Source organism: Epinephelus fuscoguttatus, linkage group LG16 (genome assembly GCF_011397635.1).
Source record: "Epinephelus fuscoguttatus linkage group LG16, E.fuscoguttatus.final_Chr_v1".
Classification (NCBI taxonomy): domain Eukaryota; kingdom Metazoa; phylum Chordata; class Actinopteri; order Perciformes; family Serranidae; genus Epinephelus; species Epinephelus fuscoguttatus.
In genome coordinates, this window is record NC_064767.1 from 10658211 (window position 1) to 10681408 (window position 23198).

General features: G+C 40.5%; 1 long non-coding RNA gene across 1 annotated transcript in view; it reads right to left on the reverse strand.

Moving 5' to 3' along the window:
- Positions 1-22718, reverse strand: part of LOC125903221 (uncharacterized) — a 68570-nt gene extending 45852 nt beyond the window's left edge. Inside the window, exons 1-2 of the long non-coding RNA XR_007451250.1 lie at positions 22104-22718; positions 21874-21961 (exon numbers count right to left, since the gene is read on the reverse strand). This is a non-coding gene — a long non-coding RNA (uncharacterized LOC125903221). The remainder of the gene's footprint in view (positions 1-21873; positions 21962-22103) is intronic.
- Between the last annotated feature and the right edge of the window lie 480 nt (positions 22719-23198).

Below are 23198 nucleotides of genomic sequence, written 5' to 3' on the forward strand. Positions count from 1 at the left end.
GGCTTATAATCCAATAGATAAGTAACTATAACTGAAACTTACTGACATAGTTTAGAGACAGTGTGCTATTGTATAGATTGTCCACCAGAGATATTGCCTAGGAACCAGATGACTCTGCAGACTCATGTTTTATTTGCTCTGGCAGATGCATCTTGTCTCCCTCCCTTTTAGACAGATTTCCACCCGACCTGGCCCACTTCAGGCTAATCACAGCCATTTATCTATCAATCTCTTCTACCAGTCTCTAACTAGTACCAGGCAGGTTTGATACGATGACTGACACCTTGCTGAGCCTTCGTGCTTGATGCAAAATATGTGATAACGTAATTTTTGGCTCACACACCCTTGCACCGGGGACACAACAGTGAGCATAAACCTAGCTTAGTGAAGATGAGCGCTGTTGTAACAATTCGAAAACAACCAAGATGGCTGCAACTCACTTGGAATTTTCTGCTAAAGTACTTTTTTCAAATTCTAAAAGCAAAAAAAGCAACACTTGTTTCAAGACATATCAATGCGTCACCATCACAGTTCATCTTTGCCACTGTTCTATGTTTACATTTGTCTGTTGCTCAGTGCTACATCACGTTTTGCTGCTCTGATGGGTTGTCAGTCTATCCAGTTGTGTCCAGATGCAGCTGGAGGCGGCTTTTTGTAATTGTTTTTCATGTGAATTTAAGCTTTTAGCTTGCGGTTTTTGCTTTGCAACAGGCCTGACGTTTTTGGCAGAGCGCTCTGAACTCCTCAAGTTGAAAGGAGGAACAAAAGGCACCCCATGTCATCACTTTTTCATCATCTTTTTTTCCTACTGTCCAGTCAGATGATTTGAGAGGTGGGCCTTCTGTGGTGGTCACGACAACAAGTTTACAGTTGGTAAACAATGGAGGAGAAACTGGTGGTAGCAGTTGCTGGATACCCAGAGCTATACGGCCCGACGATAGACAGCAGGTTGTCAAACTGCCCTTGAGTCATCCTAAAACATGCCTGGAAACAGCCATCATGGAGGCAAAGGTCCTGGACCAACTGGTGGTACTCCCCGTGATCCACCCTCTTTTTTAGGGTCTCATGTACCCACACAGATTTCTATTGATCTGCTGACAGCCTCTCACCCTCAACCAGAGCAACAGACAGTACCCTCTGCCTCAACAATTTAGGAACTAGATACTGATTACTGGGGTAAAAAAAACAAAAAAAACAACAAACGTTAGATTGTATACACGTGAAGGCTAATGTAAGGATGTAATGGGGTGGTTGCCTGGCAATAATAAATAGGCACAGCAAGCATTTTTTTACTAGCATTTTGCAATCGACAAAACACTTTCTGTGTGATCGGGGCCTAAAGCTGTTGATAACACCACATGGAAATCAAAAATAAACAGAGATTTCAGACTGTTGGTGCGTTCGTTTTGTACTCAGAGTTCGGAAATTCTCAGTTCCCAGTCAGAAGTTTAAACTCAAACGCACCCTGAGATTGGATTTCCAACTCGGAAACTCGGAGCAATCACATCAACCCCGACTTACACATTCAAGATGGCTGCCGGTCACATACATAGTGAGTAAACACTCTGCTAAAGTACTGTTTATAGCAATTTTATCTTATTTGTTTTACATTAGGTCAGCCTCATCTGCGGCGTTCATCAGTTGGAGTGCATGATGGTTTGAAGCTGTCTATACGCAACAAAGGCTTTCTTGTGGGCATCCATGTTTTTTTCCAACTTGTCCGCCGTTGTCAACTAGAATGCAAAAAATGTTGACAACTCGGAGGTGACGTTATTCACACTCCCGACCTCCGAGTACAAAACAAACACACCATAACTGGCATGTGTGAATTGGCCTGGCGATGCTGGGCTAGCTGACTGGTAGACTGAATATAGCCGGAATTCCTGAATAACCAAACTTTACCGATCCTTGTCAAAAAAATATTTGTTAATGTTAGATGTTTATGTAAAAGTAAAAATAAAAATGGCCAACATATTTCTTTAAATTCTCAAATATAAGTATCAGTATCAGCCTAAAAAGCCCAGTATCAGTCAAACTGTGATAGAACAAAACTAAACTCCACTGTCCGTGGCAAGTCAGAATGATTGATCTATGTCTGCCACCAATCATATTCCTCCGTCTCAGTCTCCTCTTTTATCAGCCATCAGAGAAACCTCAGCGAGTCTCTTACCTCTGCTCACATAAAGAGACAGTTGTTCTGCTCGACTCAGTCAATACAAAGTGAATATGATGGACAAAGGTACACGGATAAAACGTCTGTCTTCCTTCTCAGCACTAAGTGGATGCTGCTGAAAAGACCGGCCTTTATGTCTGACCCCAAGGGTCGGACTGATACGAGACTGTGTGTGTATTTGTGTGTGTGTGTGTGTGTGTGTGTATGGAGGCATCTCCATCACTGCACCCCACCCAGCTGTTTTTCCACAGCCTGAGGTACCTGGCGAGACATGGCTGTTTATCTTGTTGTCTGCCCTGACAGATAGGAAAATCCCATAATTTAGGTATTAAGTGTCTGCTGATGTAATTAAAACTATGGTGAATAATGCCATGAATGCAGCGTGACATTTGCAGGAGTTAATCATAGAAGAACAGGGAAGAACAAGGAAGGTCTCGAGTCCCAAGATAATATTTTTACAGACCAGATTCCTCCACAGACATTGAAAAACGAACTAACTGCAGAGTGGAAACAATTTGATGAATTAAAGAAAACATGTCAGTTATGTGGCAATCAATTGGATATATGAAAAGACAAACTAATGTATCAGACTTAGATTTGATCGTACTATTCTTGTTAAAGGTCACACTTGATAAATAGATCCATTTATAGTTATAAAAGACAAGAGCCATTTCCTGATGAACTCTGTTAAGAGAAACCTCTGAAAGCCCAGAGGATTTTCTTTGTCCAATCAGAGACACCAGAGGGTCCAAGTCAAGAGATGAAAGAGCCAGAGGAAAGAAAAGAAGAAAATAATTCTCCCCTTTTGTCTCAGTTTCTGGGTCAGGGCCTAATTGATTTCCTGATTAGTCGTCCATCAACCTAAATCACAACCTGCTTTCACACCTGCGATGGGAGTGTGATTTCATAGTTGAGGAATTCATTAATGCCGAGCAGCTTATTTATCTGTTTAACAAGTCTATTCCAGGAAATCTTCAGCATGAAATTTAATGAAACATGCAGCACAGTGAAGAGGAAAAAACTGTAAAGTTGCAAAATGAAAATTATGGAAATTACATTTTCTCTTAAAGTTAATTTTGACTGTTGTTTTTCCCTTGAGGAATTTGACATGCATGATTATTCATCTCTTGACAACAGCTCAATTAACACAATAAATTTGTTTTTCGTTTGTTATCATCAGGGGAAATATGCCATAACACAGGAACTTACACAGTGTAATACAAGCAGTACTGAAAATATACATAACGCTGTTAGTGACATTCATGCATTTAATTTGTGGAATGAGGCTCGATTCTCATGTGATACATAGGCTTCAGCACCGCAATTATCTCCTCAAGAGCACAATGTAGGCATAATTTCCCCAGACTGCATAATTATCTTTGAGTAGGATGACAAACTCATCACAGAAGTTTAGGAAACAAGCGGTTTCACAAGTAGGCTCCGTTTCTGAATCAAGAAGGGTCTATTTTTAACTCTTTTGTAACCAGGTAGGTCAGTGTCTTATTTACAAATGTAGCCTCAGGGAGGCCAGTAGCTGCAGGGGGAGAAAGGACTGCATCCAAATACAGTCTGACTTCAAAGTTTGCCGAGAGCGCAGTGGTGTATACTGTATAGCTCTGTGGGCCAGTGTTGCTCAAGCATTTCCAGATTCACTTCCACTACCTAAAGAAACTGGTAACCTTCGAGGCACAAACATGTTTTCTCTTTTTAAATCTTTTGTCTCCAGTGGATCAAAAACACCTCTGCGCATCTCTAATGAAGTTTGGTGGAAAAAATGATTCGTTTTCATCGGGCCAGAGAAGGGGGGGACTTAACAACTTCTGCAGAGTAAACATGGTGGTTTTCAACCTCGGTTTCAACGACACTGAATATCTTGGTCTTGATTCACAGCCACGGTGGGTTAATTGAGTCGGAATTGTGGTTCCATGCGAGATCTCTCGTTGGCATAACTTGAGTATTTTCTTTAATTCGCATGTAGCAGCAAGAGCCAGATGTAATATTGGACTCTTAAGCTCATACCAACCCGTGCTCTTCATTGCACCTGATGATAAAATAATCACTTGTCAAGTTTGTCCCTGTGGGTAACACAACGCACCAGGTTGTCATATTCTGACACTTTGCTGGAGCCGCATCAGATGTGAAAATAACACTCAGGCCCAATTCCAATACAGCCCTTGCCCCTACCACTTAGCCCTTACCTCTCCGTTTTGTGTTTTAATGTTTTAAGAGTAGGGTGTGTCGATTTGTGTTGGGACAGAGGAGTAGGGTGAAGTGTTAGGGCTACATTGTCGACAACTGCATGGGAACATTTTCCTAATCCCACTCCTGCCCGCTCTGGATGGATTTCTGACCACTACAACTTGCTGCCTTAGAGTGTGTGAAGTTGCAGCACTTGTTTCCTCTCCTTTAATATCAGTGCAGACCAGCAGGGTAGGAGCATGAGTTGCTTACATTGGCTTTAGTTTTGCTCGTTACATACTTTTCACGACGTGGCTCATGTAGTCACTTTGTCTCTATGATTTCTTTCTTGTTGTATAATGCCCTTGTGAAGCAATTTGTGACTTATGTCTGTGAAAGGTGCTATATAAATACATTTTAATTACTTAAACTTTAAAGGAATACGCCGACAATTTGGAAGTTATGCCCTTTCTGTATCATTTTCAAAGTGAGACAACATGATTGATATCTTTTTTGTGTCTGTAGGCCTATGTCCAGTGGCTGGGTCTCAGCGGTTAGCACTGCGGCTTAGCTAAGCGAATACAATTGAAGTCTATAGGGGGTCAGTAGCCTACTCGTAAAAGTGAACAAATAAACGTTACAGAAACCCTGAAGCTGGCATTTCTGCACGTGCATTTAAAATAAACATGTTTAAACATTAATTCGAAAAACTAGAGTCCTTTTTAGTCGTTTCAGAAGAAGTTTGATACACGGAACTATAGTGTGTTTTTCTAATCATTCATCCTCAATAATTCTGATTAATCTGTAAATATATTTTTGACAGGCCTCTCTAAATAAAGACTTCTTGAATCCTGGTAGAAAAAACATTACACTGGAACATTTATGTGAGAAGTTACGGGTGAGTAATCTCACAGTTAGGAAGAAAACTGTGTGTTATTATTGGTGACAAAGGTGTCTGGCATTGTGTTTTTCTACGTCTGCAGCTTACAAGGCCATGTGAGGACCATCTACACAGGCCTCACCATGTAAAGAAATATTGTCTTATGTTTGGTCTCAGCTTAGGTCAATGCTTTCCCTTCAATTTGGCCATCATTAAGGGAGTATTTTGGTGTGCTCATGGTAACCTGATACCATTGACTGATGCTGATCGCTCCCCACAGGGCCCCACTCTCTCTCCCTCAGCAGGCCAAGGCGAACCCAGCTGCAATTATAATACTTAAAATAATTCCACAAAAGTGGAGCCATCATTGAATAATTCAGCCTTCTAGTCTTGTCAGGACTTTGCTAGACTTATGACATCATTCAAGCTGAATATCCTTTAGCAGATGTGTGAGCCAAAAAATACTCAAACAGGAATCACATTCCCAGAACATTTGAATGTTTTTAAACAGAGTTTCAAACGGCTGTTTCCTTAAAAAGTGTGTGAGCTCCAAAACGTGTCTCACAACTAAGTGAAATCGGTGCTCGCAGCCCTGATCAGGCTTTGCAACAAAGCCCCAGAGTGGTCTGATTTGCACGGCTATGTAAACAAATCGTGTTTAATTTTACATGAGTATTTGCTTGGCGCCCGACACCCTAAGAGCACGGCCATATCATTAATAAGCCAGACTTGCTCATCAGACTGTAAATGGCTCGCTTCATGTATAAAATATCAGAGGAATAGAGTGGCCCTGCATTTCCAAAGAGGCCTGAATGGACCGCTGCATTCTTAGCTGGAATTTATGGAGCACGTCAACACCTGGACTTGGCGATGTTTACAGCGCCACTCCCACAGCGCCTAATGGATGATGAAGGGCCAGTATGGAGGAGTTCTTTTGTTGATCCCTGGACAGTTCTGAGGTTAAAACTGTCTTTTGGGAGTCTATGTGCTTCTCTGTACACAAGGCTGTTCAGAGTTAAACAAGCAGATCCTCTACAGCCAAAAACAGGTTGCAAATAGTTGTGGGCAGTACTATGCTTACTTTATAGCTAATAATATTTTAAATTGGGGTACACTGGAGGCTTGTCTCTTATATTTCTGTCATCATTATCTCAGTACTGACAATATGTCAAACCTACAGAAGTGTAAAGTGTGTTGCATAAATGCTTCTGAGCAGCGTAATGGGGTTTGGGGCTTCTCCATCACAAAATTTTGAAAATGAAACAATTCAATTTCTGCATTCTGGTCAATTTTTAGGCACCGATTTGTGCATTTTGTGCATCAACTTATGGTGTAAATGTCTTTAATATTGTCAAAGTTAAAGTCCTCTGCTACTCTCATGCTTTTATTGGGGAGGGGACAAATCCATGGCTCAAATCCATGTTCTAAATATTGAGAGGCATGTGTTCACTGCCTCCCTATCAAAATCCTCACCTATTATTTCAGTACTAATTGCAGGCAATACACTTCAACACTGTCCCCTGTTTCTATTGTACTAATTTACAACCGCCCTCTTCATCGACCTCTCAAAAGCTTTTGATACTGTAGATCATAAAATCCTTCTCCATAAATTACAGTCCATAGGTCTCGATGAAGCCACAATTGATTGGTTCCACTCTTACCTTACAGAGAGAACTCAGACTGTGGTCGCTGATGGTACCCAGTCAAGCCAGCTATTAATCAGAAACGGGTTGCCACAGGGGTCTATCCTCGGTCCACTGTTGTTCACGTTATACATAAATAATATGGTTATTCCTAATCAATACTTCAACGTCCATGATACTATTTTATATGCTTCAGGCTCCACTCCAGCTGAGGCTCTGAGTCATCTACAGTCTGCCTTTGATGATTTTCAACAATCACTCATTAATCACAGACTAGTTTTAAATGCAGAAAAGACCAAGTTCATGGTATTCTCTACCTCCACTAGTGACTCGGGATATCCTGCCATCAAAACTTTAAATGGCAGCCATATTAGTCAGGTTGAGTCCTACAATATCTAGGAATTACACTTGACAGTTGACTAACATTCAAGACTCATATTCAACAGTTGACTCAAAAATTAAAAATCAAACTAGGCTTCCTGTATAGAATTAAAGGCTGTCTGTCTTCTTCCAGCCATAAAACTATTCATGCCTATTCAACCTTCATGTCTGTTCTGGACTATGGTGACATTCTGTATTGTCATGATGCTCCATCAACACTTCAGCAGTTAAACTCTGTGTATTACAGTGCATTACGGTTTATCACAAATGGCGCATTTCGTACTCATCACTGTTCTCTGTATCAAACAGTTGGATGGACTTCCTTACAGACAAGAAGAAATATCCATCTCATGTTATTTATTTTTAAAGCTCTACTGTTAAAGCTACCAAACTACCTCACATCTCTTCTCTCTTTCAAATCCGGTAACTACAGTACACGATCCAGTAACTACCTAACCTTAGATATCCCCTGCATGCGCACAAATGTTGGTAGATCTGGTTTCAGGTACTATGCACCTTTTAAATGGAACGAGTTACAATCGACCCTCAAACTTGAATCTCTTGTTCCTCTTGGAGTTTTTAAAGTTTGTCTATCCGATGTTTTTCATGATTCATGTCATTGTTTTTATTAATTCCTTGTTGTGTTGTTCCTGCTTGTGTCTGTGTGTTTTTGTTGTTATGGATGTTGCTTTGTTCTCAGGTCTCTCTTGAAAAAGAGATCTTGATCTCAATGAGACTGCCTGATTAAATAAAGATTAATTAAAAAAAAAAAATAATACAACAGCAAATTCATTTTGGCAGAACAAAATGCCATCTAGATTTTGTTTTTTTATCAACATAATTAGGAAATCCTCACAGTACTTCATTTGTTTTTCATTTGTTTATCCACTATCAGAATATACAATCCACTTGTAGCAACTATAGCATTATCATTCTTTTTTTATGGCTAGACATACACAGCAATTGGTTAAAGTTAGGGAAAGTCTGCGGTTTTGATTTAATACTGACAAAATTAACGTGACTCGAAGCACGAGACACAATTTATTAACACAGAACCAAAACCACAATCTTTCCCCAACTTTAACCAAAGTGCTTTTGTTGCTTAAATCTAACCACATGCAAGACTCACAACGTAAACCCCGGTCTACAGGCTTTCTACACCCACCATCCACCCTATTCCCCTATAAATTCTGTGTGGTTAATGAGGTAGCTCTTGGAATTGAAAAAAGATTGCCACAGAGCTTAATCAGCATTTGCGTTTTCCCTCAAAATGTATTTGGCAATAAAAATTAGTGGTATATAAACATAATTTTTAGTGTTGAAAGTTGAGGTTTACCTTTTAAAAATAATGACGTTTGTTGATTAGACTATATAAGAATATAGTTCCCAGTACATTATTATTTCCAGAAATATAGGGACTTGTGTGTCCTTAAATTGAAAAGTTTGCATAAGATTGCCAGTTGGATTGCCATTCCTTGTATGGACAAGGACCTAAAATGGATGGTGGGCATAAGAAAACTAGTGTTTAATAAGACATGAGTTCCAATGTGATGCTGCATCAACTCAGATGAGCTGAAAAAGTTTGCAGCATATACAGTATGTCCAGACTTTCCGACAGTTGATATTAACTATTAAGCATGACAAGTATCCAGCCCACAAGTTGCAGAAGATATTGCAGCGAGTCATACAGCACATGTCTGTTTTTCTATTCCCTGGATCTTTCGCAGGGGTGGATCGCACAAGCTTTTCCCCCTCAGCACCCCATTTGTCTGCACTGCGGTGTGTAATTGTAAATAAAGAAGAAGCCACTCATGAATGCTCCCTCTGCATAGATGATGTCCTAATTGAGAGATGCAGTGAAATGGTTATAGGGTGTTTTCATTTCATGGTTCACTACACACTCACCATGCGCCTGCACACACTCTCACACACGCACACATACACATCAACCCCGTGGTTTGCATCATGAATAAATTGAATATCCTCTTACTAAGCTACTAAATACATCTGCAGTGTCACGCTAGAGTGGGTTGGGTGATGCCTGTTCTATACAGATCGTTGCTTCCCACCAACACATACAGTAAGAATATAAACATTTAGGTCATGTGATGTTACCAAGATACACAGACTTTGTGGAGTGAAGGCCCATGTTTTTTTAAGTAAATTCAGTCAATGTGCAGGGAGGAGACACGCAGTCAAGAGTTCAAGGCAATAACATCTAAAATTCAGTTAAAGTCACACTAATATAATTTGAAAAAGTGAATACATGATTGATTTTAATTAAAAAATATGAACTTTGGAAGTGGGACTGCAGTGACTTGTGCACTTACTCATCTCAAGCACAATTCACTACTTGTATTGAAGGAATACTTCACCCACAAAATGATTATTTTGCATATCAAATGCTCACCCCATGTTACATTGGATTTGTGAGGGAAACTGTTTTGTCTAGTGTGCCTCCTCACAGAGAGAAGAATCCAAAAATAGAGAAAATCTTTATAAATTGAAGTCATAGGCAACCACATTTGACGGCAGTAAAACTATATCAAAACATCAGTTTGCGAACTCTCACACAACTCGTGCAGCATCATCCAAGTCCTTTTTATCCAGTCGCATGCTCACTAACTTCCCAAACAGACAACCCTTACTGATGGGGGACTGAACTAAAACTGAAACTTGCTCTCTTCAAAGCCAGACCTCATTTTACCTGACTGAACACAGGAGCTGCTAGTCTAACACTGCCTCAGTCAGTTAGTTTGTGTCTGTCACTGTGCAATTTTGTTGTGTTAAAGGGTTAGTTCAGATTAAACTTTTCCCACCAGAGTATCATTTTTAAGTTGCCAGCCACCACTAGCATTTTTGATCATATTCACTAATCTTTCAAGACCCACAGAATAATTTGTGCTGTGACCATGTAAACGGTAACAAAACTAAAGAGCAGACCCTGTTTTTAAATACAAAAAAAAAATAATAACTTTATTCCATCTTATTCCATTCTTTTTTTATCAATACTTGAATTTGTGCATTCTCCCTCTCTGCTATGATAGTCTTGTCCATGTGTCACTGTCACCGCCAAGGAGATCCCGTTTCGTCCCACCTAACTCGTTTGCTTCTTCGTCCAAATTGGATTCGGAATGTTGATCTAAACAGAAATTGTTGGAGTCTGAGTCCATCACCATCTCCACGGCTTGCGCAACCTTAAAGTTTTCCGTCTGCAACAGTATTTTCTTGCAGTATACAAGCTGCTACATTTCTGTAAACAATATCTTCTTCCAGTTTCCAGTGGATATTCTTCCTCGTTTGTTTTTGGACACTGCAGTGCTGTTCATCCTCTGTCTTATAACAGTGAAAACACAAATTGCCGGAGTATCTCATCAATGGCAGGAAAGCGTTCAGTCATAAATGACGGAAAATAAATCAGGTCAATGGCGGGGATAGTGTTAACCAAAGTCACACAATAACACAAAGTAACTGATCGAGGCAGCGGTAGACCATCAGCTCCCATGTTCAGCGTGGTAAAATTACTGTTTTTGTCAGTGGAGTCTGGCTTTTAAGAGAGTATCAATAAGTCTCACTTCCAGCTCCGTTTGAAATAATAAGGTTTTAGCAAATGTGCATGTGTTTGGGAAGTACTGAGCATACGACTGGTTGAGTGAGACTTGGATTATACTGCACGAGTTGTGTGACAGTTTGTAAATGAAAGTTTTGATCAAGAATTTTCTGTTTTTGGATTCTTCGTTCACTGTGCAGGCATGCCAGAAAAACAAGTTTTCTAATGTAACACAGGGCGAGTAGCTGATATATAAATGGTCATTTAGGGCACAAAGTATTCCTTTAAGCTCTCAAAGTAAATGCTCCACCTGCCATCCTGAGCAGGTTAAAATAAAGCCCAATACTTATGTGTAAACACAATATAACCCAGAAACTGACTAAGAACCACTGAAGCAAGGATTTTACACTAACCTACAGATGAGGCACATGAGGTTTTTCTCCTGTATCCCAGCAACAAATGAAGCCTTGTGCTAAAATATACAGCCTTCAAAAAACACTACAGTAGAGACTTTGCCTGTTTTAGAACGTCAAAGTCCTTCATACACAGAAAGTGTGCTCGCAGCAGCCTGACATCTCCAGGTCTGCAAACTAGATGCTGATCAGCCGAGCGAAAAAGACACAAACACGCCATTTTTAAGTTTCTAAATTTCCATGTAGCCCACCCTAAATCTGGGGGTTAATCTTGTGAATATTTCAACAGACATCCATTAATTTGGTTGTTATAATGCCTTATGTATAACTTGCCTCACATAACCTCCCCTCCTGTTTCTAACATACTTTACTGCATTTCCTTGAGTATTCTGACACCACCAGAGGAAAAATGCACTCAAACAGGAAGAATGGGAACTCATTAGCTATGCAGCTTGGTCTGTACATCACCGGCCGGGACCTACGAGAGAGTGCTCATTGTTCTCTGTATTAGTGCTATGTTCGTTTTGGGTTCTTCAAGGACAACATCCTTTATGCATCATGGCCACAAAAAAGAAAAAGATAAAACACCAGTGAATGAACAGCATGGGGCAAAAAACTTCCCTAACCAAGGTTTATGAAAGCTTACTACTGTGTGTGCATGGTTGATTTCGTGTGTGCGCGCGTGCGTGTGTATTACAGTAGTCACTGCAGCACACAGCCAGAGGGCTCAGTGTTTGATCCCTGGCTGTAAAATGGATTATCTGGTGGCAGGAGGGTGAAAGGATAGCAGTGTGTTAGCTTTAAAAAAAGAGACACAAGTAAGTGTGGATGTTTGTGTGCATGTGCGCGCATACGTGTGTGTGTGTGTGTGTGTGTGTGTGTGTGTGTGTGTGTGCGTGCGTGTGATCTCAGCAGCGGACAGCCCAGGGGGACTGGGCGGCCTCTGAGGAAACGTGTCTTAAAAAGCTCTCTGTGGCTCCAGCTAATGCTCACTTTGTCACCCAAACAGGGCAGGAAAGATAATCAATAGCCTTTGATAGCTACTATTAGGGTTTTAACAAGCTTTTCCTCACGCTGGGCTGCTCTACTGAGGAGAAACGAGAAGAGCCAAACAAGCCTTCATCATCCTGTCCCTTGCAACCTTCCTTTCACTGCACACAACACGCTCTATTTCATCTTCTGTTAGCACAAGGATTCCCAAACCTTTCATATCAGGGAACACCAAGCAGAGCAATGGATGCACATTTGATTTGAGTTCGCAGGTTTGGTGCATAAAGTCGGCATTACTGTCTTTATGTTGTACTATGATGAGTGTGATATGATCAAAGGCATCCTTATACATTTCTACTCATTTAAACTTCCAAATTTTGTAATGAACATCTTCAACAGCCCTTTCAGCACAGGTGCACTGAATTTTCCATCTTTAAAGACTAAGATTTGTTCTCATATACACTCACACAGAAATGCACACATCACACCATCACCAATTTCAGCCTCCCAATAGTAACTGGTAGGGGAGCACCTATGCTAAACTAAATCTAATTTGCAGCATCTGCGTTTGTCACACCATTAGAATAATTGTTCCCTCCTCAGCTGTTTCCCTGCTGTTTTCTACCAATTTCCGCCCCTCAAAACCAAATGATCTGTTCATTTCAAAGCTCGTGTGTTTTTTTTTTGTTTTTTTTTTAAATCTCAAGCCACTTCTCTCAAAATTAGCCCCCTCACTTAGAACACATAATGCTAATGACCATAATTAACCCAAAATGGAACTTAAATAATTACGGACCGCGAGGATTGCTCATTCAAGAGAACAGTAAATTAATCTTCCATTTGAGAGCCTGATCAAGGTGTATTGTGTTTTATCCCTGCTAACACTTAATCTTCATTTACTAACAAGCTGTATCAAGTGCAGCTGAGCGTCACCGCAGCTGCAGTCACCTTGACACAACGCAAACAGGTCGTAACCAAACCCATTAGGTGCTGTGGGGAGACTGAATGAATAATGCTTTCTTCTATTTTAACAAATAGCATCAAGAGCCCCTCGAGTGAGACCAAATATAAAACACTAGGGTTGTTACAGCCTGTGTGTGTGTGTGTGTGTGTGTAAGCATTGTGTTACTAAAAAAGGACATGCATGACGATGGTTTCTAGGGTGTTTCCTTTAAGAGTAACTCAACACAAGGCTGAAAATCAGTATTTAACTGCCCACTCTGGCTGAAAGTTTAAAACTCATTTCACCCCTGACCTCACCTCTCTGGGTGTGGCCATAAGTGTACTTTGCTTCAGTAAGGTGAGAAGTTGAACCAATGTACGTCAACAAAAACAAGATGTTTAGGGGGCAACAGTTCTGACACATTGCTGTTGTGTTGACCTATAAAGCCTCGCGCAGCCAGAACACATCGCACAAGCTCAATTTTCGCTACGAGACTACAGTCTGGAAACAACTACACATGCATGGGCCGAGCCAGATCTGATATGTACCAACCAATCAGTAAGAGCATTTACATTACATGACCCATATCTTATGATTACATATCGTACACCTAGCCAACTGCTCACATCAAGCCTCAAGTATTTGGGGAAAAAAGAGATGCTGGTGGATAATCTAGGACTGCTGTGACATTCAGTTTCCTGAACAGCTGCCATGTTGTTCTATAAGAGGAAGGAGTTAGTTCCTCCAGTCAGGTGTAGGAAGGATTATCACTTATGTCTAAATAAATAGGAGCATGCATGCGCAAACATGTGACCAAAGTGCTTAAAGTATATGTGAATGTACCATACCACTGTATCCATGTATAAACCTTCACAACTGCATAGTATACATCGAAATAAATACATAATGTCTCAACTTTGTACGTGTGAATTTATACTAAATACATATCCCCAGAGAGAAAAAGAAGGAAAAAAGAGAACAGCCAATCAATAAATAAACAAAAAATAAACATTAAGTGGATGACACTCAATAGGGTGCCCCTGACAACCATCAGGCTTGTGGGCTGTCATCAAGTACAGGATAACACTTAAAAAGGTGCCTCTAATTATTGATGTCTAACAGATGGAGAGAACTGTCAGTCACCAGCTAAATTAAATTACATCTATCTCAAGCTAATGCATCTATGCAAACGCCCAAAGTGAGGCAAATACTGTGGGGTGCCAGGCTTCACCTGTGCATTACTTAAAAACTAGTTTCATCAATAAAAAATAAACTTCTTATCTTTCATTCTAAAATTTACAGCACATGCCAGTTCTATTTAAAAGGCCACAAGTGAAAGTGCTGGCGAGCGTCTTTATACCTTTCATATAATGCCACTGCTAAAGGCTTTTTAAAATGAATTGATATTGTTGCTAAAACTGCGATCTTGATCCGAGGACAATGTAGTCACAGAGGGAAACAACTCATATGTCAGGAGCTCCAGTGTAGCCAGTGAATATCCGGATAATGGATATCTGGGCCAAGACTTCCTCTTCTGTACTCTGCTCATTGTTTACAGTTCGATTAGCAACTTGAGACAGGTCCAGACAACATTTTGACTAATCTCTGTAAATGAATATGTGTATAAGATTGCAGATCAGTTTTTTAAAAAAGCTAAGAAAAAGCTAAATCATCATCAGACGATAGCTGATGGGTTCCAAGATTGCATTCTGGCCATCTCACTCTCCACACTACTATGCTGCATGCAACCTAAGCCTGATTGGACCATACTACTTGGACTACAAACGGAAACCAGACCACTTAAAGCTCAGTTCAGACCAATGATTCATGATGAGATGAAGCAGTTTCAGAACCAGGGAAGCAGGGAAAAAAGTTGCAGAGGTGCGAACTGGCTGTCTGAGGTTGACTCAAGCTGGCTGATGGTATCACCTGCAACTCAGCTGGTCAAATCGTCCGCAACTGGTTTTAGAACGTGAAGCTCGTCACCTGTTTCTGCAGCCAATCAGCTTGTAGTGAAGTCCACTGATCAGGTAAAATGACCACAGACAGCATAAACCCTCTGTTACCGTACGTGTACTAGTGTCGGATGGTGGGTTGATGCTGCTCGTTTTATGCGCTTATGTCCCCTGCACAAACACATTCATTGCCTTACTAATTGGCGCTCATTATTTATATTACTGTGGCATATTTATTGTGAATACAGTCCGTCTGATTTTCCTTTTTATACTGTTTCATCACTACCACAAATGCAACTGTAGCCAGTATCTCACTATCACTGTCCTCATTCATATTTTAGGAAGCTACAAATTATATTCAGCCACAAAATAAGCCTGAAAAGCTGAAATCAGAACAGAACTACAGAGAGTTGTTGCCTGTTTCAATTCATCTCTTTCCAATCTTTGGTCTGAATTGGGCTTAACACTTACAGAAATCTTGTCCCGTTGACTACAGATTGTACATTTATATGCTGTTTGTCGAGATTACCAGAACTGTTAGTTTCCTGTTAAATATAGGCAGCTATTTCTCTGTGCAAACATTTTTGTTATCTATGACCTTGATGAAAGCATGAAGAAGGTTTGTGTCATTGACACTACCCCCTCCTGGTATTATCTAGGGAGGCATGATGGGTAAGGGTTGGTGATGGTAACCCAGGTGGGGCCAATCTTTCCTCCCAGTGAGATCCAATAAGAGCCATTAGAGAGGTCTGGTCTGGTTCATTTGAGCGTCACAGTTAACAACCTTACACAGAGTGGGACGGTATACAAGAAGCAACAACAGAGCAACAGGCTTTTTCGTTCATTATACAGAGACGTAACTTCTCCATTAGATCTCTGTGTCCTCTGGCACTGAAAAGCATTAGCAAATGTATAAACTTGTTTCACTAATGTTAAAGTGTATTCAGTGTGTGTTAGTGTTTTCTCAAACTGCACATCTCACTGCTGAAACTCGCAGCGGTTTTGGACATCATGCTGCATGATGATGATGATGATGATGATGATGTAGTAGTGGAAGACTGGGCGAGAGGAACCTGCTGAAAGGCTGGAGGGAAAACAGAGGCTGCGTAAATGAAATCTCATCCGTCTATCTACGTTCCTGGTTTCCTCTTTATCTCATCCTGCAAAGGAGGGAGGAGAGGGCGGATTTGTTATTTTTATGGGGTTTACAGTAATGCTCAGAGGGTGAAATTATTCCTGGAGCCCCGAGTTTAATTATTTCCTCTCGTATCAATACAGTCCACCGACGTAATTTCCGTGTTGATCTGATTAAAGAAATATTACATTCTGCCAGGGCATGGGCAAATTGACTTTGGTGGCAAGGTCTTGACAAGAACCAGACACGCAGCTTTATGCATCAGTAACGGCGTAACCATATTATCCATGCACTGCTTCCTTCAGTGAAAAGCAAGATGCAGGCTGTTTCCAATGAAGACAAAAGAGGAGAGGAAGGAAATTCAGGATGGGAGAGACGGTGCAGACGTGCAAGTATACACCTTCTCTGAGAGCACTAATGCCTTGTCATCAGGACCCTGAATGCATCAGGAACATCACTACTTACATTGCTCACTCATTTTAAAGAAACACAGTATAATACAAGTTATAAACTCAACATTACCACAGCCTAACATGCAGTAGACCTCACTGAGTATTTCTATTTTTATTTTTAACAGTAAAGCTTGAGCAACACATCAGTTTGCTGATACACTGGATCAATGTTTGCCATTCATTTTGTCAGCAAACAGTTTGATGGAGTATTGACCCCGACTGCAGCAACATAAAAAGCCTGATTTGTTGTGGTCCTTATTCAACCCATTCTCTCTTTATTTTCATTCCCGCTTTTATCTCCCTTTAATGTATTTTGCTAATGTTTTTAATGCCTTTCAGAAGAAAACTTTTTACCGTTTCATTCAAGGTGTTCTGGATAAAAACATCATGTAACTGCTTTAAGCAGTGTAACCTGCGAGTCGCAACCCCAAGATCTCAAGATAAATATGACGAGTCACAAGATGATTAAAGGGATAAAGAATATAACTCAACCGACTGACCGGGTTTTTGAGGCAGAAACAAATCGCCTTTTTTTAATATTATCAAATTATTTTATGAAAGTCACTTAATTTTTTTAAAGAATTATGACACACTATTTAAAGCTGACAGTTTCTAAATTGCCTCAAACACATTTTGCCATTTCTATACTGCAACTTCTTGTTAGGAATCAACTGCCATATGCACAAATACCAATATATCTACAAAAGAAAATGTTCCCATGTAGTTGAACTGCTCACAATTTACATTTAGGGGTCATAAGTCGACTTTGGTCAGATATAAGTGATCACATGCAAGACAGTTTTAGAGCCAGTGCCTTAATGTGAATGATAGGATGACGCCTTACTCATATATTTGTTTTCACTGTCTGACATAGCATTATTGGTAAATGTTTATGACACAGAATGCAATAATGAATGTCATGAAACTTTAACAAAATCTGATTGTGTAAAAACACAGGCTGCTTGTCAGCTGAGCAGCACTTGACCTCTCAACATAGACTGAAAGACAAAAACATGTTATGTCAGCTGAGCATATGATTTCTTCTGACTTGTTTTCCAGTCTTAAGTAAACAATCATGTAAGTTCAATATCACCTGTTTTCACAGTTTCCAGATGAGCAGAATGAGCAGTGTATACTAATCAATATTAAAAATGATAAACTAATGTTGTTATATTCAAGCTGCACGATTATGGCCAAAATAATAATCACGATTATTTTGGTCAACACTGAGATCACCATTATTTATCATGATTGTTCATTGATTTATAGGACAAATTATTTACATTGCAGTTTCACATTTAAATTAACAAAGAGCTGCTTTCACTTCCATGTTGTGCTACATTCCTGCTGATGTTTTTGCATCAAAATAAGGCCAAACTACATCAACAAAGGGCTGCTTTTACTGTCACACTGTGCTGCATTCCTGCAAATTAACAAAGATGTAAAGAAAATGCATTGCTAATTCCAGACTGTCTTTGAGAACTGGATGGATAAGTATCCACCGCTGTATTTTATTTTAGTTTTCCAGCAGTCACTATACCATGACATGCTTTACAGCCTTGTGATTTTTGAGTTGATGCTGGACAAGGAAGGTAAGGTGATGTTAACAACATTAATTGTCTTGGCCTTCATGCATTCATTGTATCACAGTTTGAGGTACTTTTTCAGGTGGTTTAACAAGTTAGTTGTGTTGGTCACAAGTCGCATTCCTTGCATATGATTTTCTCTCTGTTAAATCTGAAATACTTCCAAACAACAGCTGTTGATTGTTTTTGTTGAACGAATGGTTTTCATTTTGCCCATCCACAGTTGCAACATTCATCTAAGCTTTTCACAGGCTGCCACAGCAGGGTGTATATGTAGCAGCATAACATCTCTTTAAATTGGGAAACTGACTTTTAGTTTAGAAGGCACTTGATTTGATAAGCAGTGAAGTTTTCTATGAGCAGAGGACACAATTTAAACATCAGTTTCACAGTTGATCGTGTCCACTTAATTGTCAAGAACCTAACTGTGATCGTGATAAATATACAAATAATTGTGCAGCCCTACATCATACAATTTTAATTTTACATTATAATAAAAAATCTTGTTATTTTATCTTCAGTTACTTTCACACAAATTTATTTTTGAGGTTGTACTTTGTAAGTTTTTATGTGTCCTTATTCCCTTGACCTACGTCTTTATGCCTACCTCACTTAGCCAATTCCTACATTACCCAGACCTTTGAACAATGCCATGTGAGGGGGTATGAACTTATATTTAAAGAAGTCAGTGACTGCTGTGACTCTTTTGACTGCATTATGTTATGGTTAATGAAACTGCACCGGGTGCAGAAATTGGTTTGTCCTAGAATTGATTTCCAAAACCTAATGATTACAGTAGATTTCTCACACTGCTTAAGATTTTTCTGCAATCAAATACTGCAAATATCACATCCTCAGTTGTATAAATTTAGCCTCGACCAGAACCACTAAAGCGCCACAACTAAAAATTCAGATGCTCTTCATCAATAGCTGATTTACAACAGACATCATCCCTACATTTAAGATTAAACTTAAGACTTTCCTCTTAAATAAAGCTGATAGTTAGGGCTGGCTCTGGTTTGCACTAGTTAGGCTGATGTAGGCCTAGTCTGCTGGGGGACCCACTATGATACACCTGGCTCCTCTCTCCCTCTCTGTCTCTCCATTTGCAAGTAAGGAGGGGGGTTCCTTATCTGCTGTGAGGGTCCAAGGACAGACAGATGTCATAAAGCGGTAAAGTTGTGAAGCTCTCAAAGGCAAATTGTGATTTGTAATAGTGGGTTTTATACATAAAACTGAATTGAATTAACAGCGTTTAGGGGTGGAATATTCCTTCAACACTGGCCAACAACTGGGTTACTCCATGCATGCAGAAGAAGCAGAAAAATGAATAAAAATGAGTCAAACAGAGCGCAGGAATGTGAGTCAGAAATCCTGTAAAAAGAGAACAAGAGTGAGAGAAAGAAAAAGAGCTCGGGGGGAGAAGGGGGCAAAAGAGTGCAGCCATGTGCTGGGGTGTACACCTGTACCCAGAACAGGTGTTTTCCGCCCCACTTGCAGGCCCCCTGATTAGGAACCGCCACGCTTGCCTTACCCCGTCAAAGGCTAGCTTATCCCCCATCAGTGCAGCTCAGGCTCTGGGTAAAATGATGGTTAATTAGCCAGCAGAAAGCCACAGGCTGGAGGTTGATGGAACCACCCCCTCCCTGACCTTCCACCCACTGTTATACACACAGATCTGTGTATACTGTACACACAGAGACCAGTGAGGAGGCAGAACTAATTTAAACACTGACGGATGAACAGACAAATGGAAGAGAATATACTGTATAATTTATTGTGCTGTTTTCTAAGCTTTAACTGAAGTTTTTCGGACTCAGAGCTTTCATTTTGTTTTGTAACCGTTGCCTTTTGTACTATTGTCAGAGTGGAACCAGTCCGATCTGGCACTCTTGAATAAAAACTTTCACACAGGGTTATCATAAGTGATGCAGCCCTCTTTGATTAGCTATTACAGAAAGACAATGATGGCTGCACTGAGGTTATCAGCATGAAGGGATCAATACAGCACACAGTACTTTTTACTGTATAACATGTCTTTTCCTTGGCTAATCTGTACATACATGGGGAAACAATCAAAAGAGAGACAGAGAGACTATAATTATGCGCAGCTGGAAAAGCAGGGGGCCAAGAGAGGTTGCATTACCCAGCACTAAACACTTTCACCTGCACAGCAATGCTACCCAGCGCTAAACACTTTCACCTGGACGGAGCCACGTTTTCAAGTTTTAATCATATTTCCACCAGGGAGCCGAATTACTGCGGAGAAATGACTTTGTACTTTGTAGCAGACGTACAGCAGTGGTATAAAAGACAATTTGGGGGTAATGCTGAGAGGCAGATCTCAAAGAGCAACAGACTTATTGGTTCAATAATCGGTTTTAACTGTTCTCTGACTACAGTAGTGTCTTAAATGGCAAAATAGACAGTCCTTTACCAACTTTAAGACACTGCTGCCTGTTAGTGGTGCAAAGCAGGGTAGCCTGTGATAGTATAAGAATAGGGCTGTTTTGGAAACAACATGTTCTAATTCACATTTCATTTACAGATCAGCAGAATGACATTTTCATGCCAGGGTCTCCCACACATTCATTTTTTTGTGGTGGCTACATCATCAACATCTGCCGCCACATTTATATTTTCTATTTTTGGAGCTGGACTGCTCATTATGTCCTCCTGAGACCCAAACTTTTGTTTAGTATGCATTTTTAATTTCTACAAGCTATCTGGGATCAGTAGGACCTGATAAGTATAAAAAACGTAACACTTAACAATGACAGTTAAGTCCCAACGTCCTCAAACGAGTGCTTCCTAATTAACAGCGTCTTAGCTTGTTACTGTTGTTAAAATTGTTTGCATTTGTTACCATACTAAACTACAAACATTATTAAGTATAAAATGTGATCAGGTTTTGGACCCTGTCCTCTTTTGTGTCGGGATCGGCTGCAGACTGACTCGGCAGAAATGGCTGCAAAAAAGTGTCCACGAATGAGGACAACAGGTCTAAGTCAAGTAGAAAGAAGTATAAGGTCAAGTAAACCCAAAATGTGATGTCCTCATATGAGGACAGAGGGTCTCAGGAGGATATAGTATTTGCTCCATAGTTGGAGCAGCGCAGCGGTAGGTGTAGTCAAAGTGAAACTCAACCTTCAGTGCACTGGTTCTAAAGTTTGCTTTTACTCACAAACACCTGCTCCTCTCATCTATGGATTGAATCTGACCAACTCTGGTTGGATTGACTGATTAAAAATGCCACAGAGATTGTAATTTTTTGGGAAACACGACATGCTTCATGTACTAATTTTTAAAACAGAGCAGCAAACAAAGAAGAAAAACGTTGCTAAAACTGGGGCTAAAAAAGTTATGTTTGTCTAGAGGATGTCAGTAGAGCAAAGGCATGGGATTGTTAAAATTAAGAAGGTTTATCCCCTGGAGAGCCTGATGGCAGGTGGAAAGTGGCAGCTTTAGAGGAAAGTTAAGGTGGACAGCAAAAATATAAGGATTCATCCTCTAGGAACTTAAAACATCCACAGCAGATGCAGGATAATTGTAAACTCATGGAAGAAACAGTGTTGGTCAAAGGGTAACACTGACCTGAAAATGGTCATCATAATTACGGGGATGCGCGCGCTGTGGACAGTGCATATCCACTTCATAGCAAACTGGTCGTGAGGCCTTGCTGCTGAGGGGGGAAATACACCGCATGAGTATGTATTTTAAGGCAGCATACTGACTCATGTATGCTTCATTAAACCCTAATAGATATTTTACAGTGTTACCAGCACTACAACACTGGATGCACTATAAGATTATAAACTTCTCACCTTTAGGCAAGAGGCAGGATGTGAAGCAAGCTGGTCTTGATCCCCTTCCTTCCAGTGAAGTCCAGCTTCCATCTAGAAGTTCAGTTCCAGGTCTGGTACAGTGCACAGAGGTGGACCCAACCACATCTAGTTGGTATTCTTTCATCTCCTCAATGTTCCAGCTCCTTTCCTACCAGAGTGGTGTCAATCCACATCACAATTTTTTTGTAGCCAAGAATCAGGACTCCAAGATGCCAACTTGCGATGCACCAGATCGCTGCATCTAATCTTCCTGGTGATGAGTCCACATGACAACAGGCACCAGATTTCATGTGTGCAGGCCAGGACACTAGGCACTATCAGGTGAGCTCCCCGCCAGCCTGGGTATAGAGGGCTCCAGTATCCCTCGGTGTCTGGATGAGGTTCCTCTTTCCGACATGCACTCTTCCAAATATTTCTTTGAACAGCTCTGAGTCCAGCTCCCTCACCTGGGACCAACCAGATAGGCATGCAAACCTATTCACCTCAGTAAGGTTGGGATTCTTGGAAGGGTGAGGCAGCAATTTTCAGAAAGCTCTGGGGGTGACTCTCAGGAGGGGATGGCGATTGTAGAAGTGGAAAATCTTCATCCTCAGTGTGGACATTTTTCCTGGAAAACAGAAGAATATTTTCACAATGTTTCTACCACATTTAGTTCTGATGTTGTTTTCCTTTTTTTCTTCATTGTTGTTGGTGAGTTACCTTTACTGTGGCCACTAACTCCAAGCCCAAAGCAAAAGGTAAACGCCAAAATACCTTACACATAACAGATAAGCCTGGGTCTGACCATCGGGAGGGAGGTTTAGGCTCTTACACAGAGGCATAGAGGCAGCTTTAAAATGTAAGCAACCTAGCATCCTGCATGGCTCATGATGCAAAAAGGTGGTGTAGCCTACTCCCAAAAAGCAAATTGAGTAAGGCATGTAAATAAAAAGCAGTGCATTACAGATTGATAGTGGACAAAACAACTCAAGACTCACAATTTGAGAGGGAGGAAGTAGAGAGCTGTAGCACTGCATCTAGGGAAGATAATGTTCAGGAGGGGGGTTGAGGGGGGGGTGAGTGTCAGACTGTACG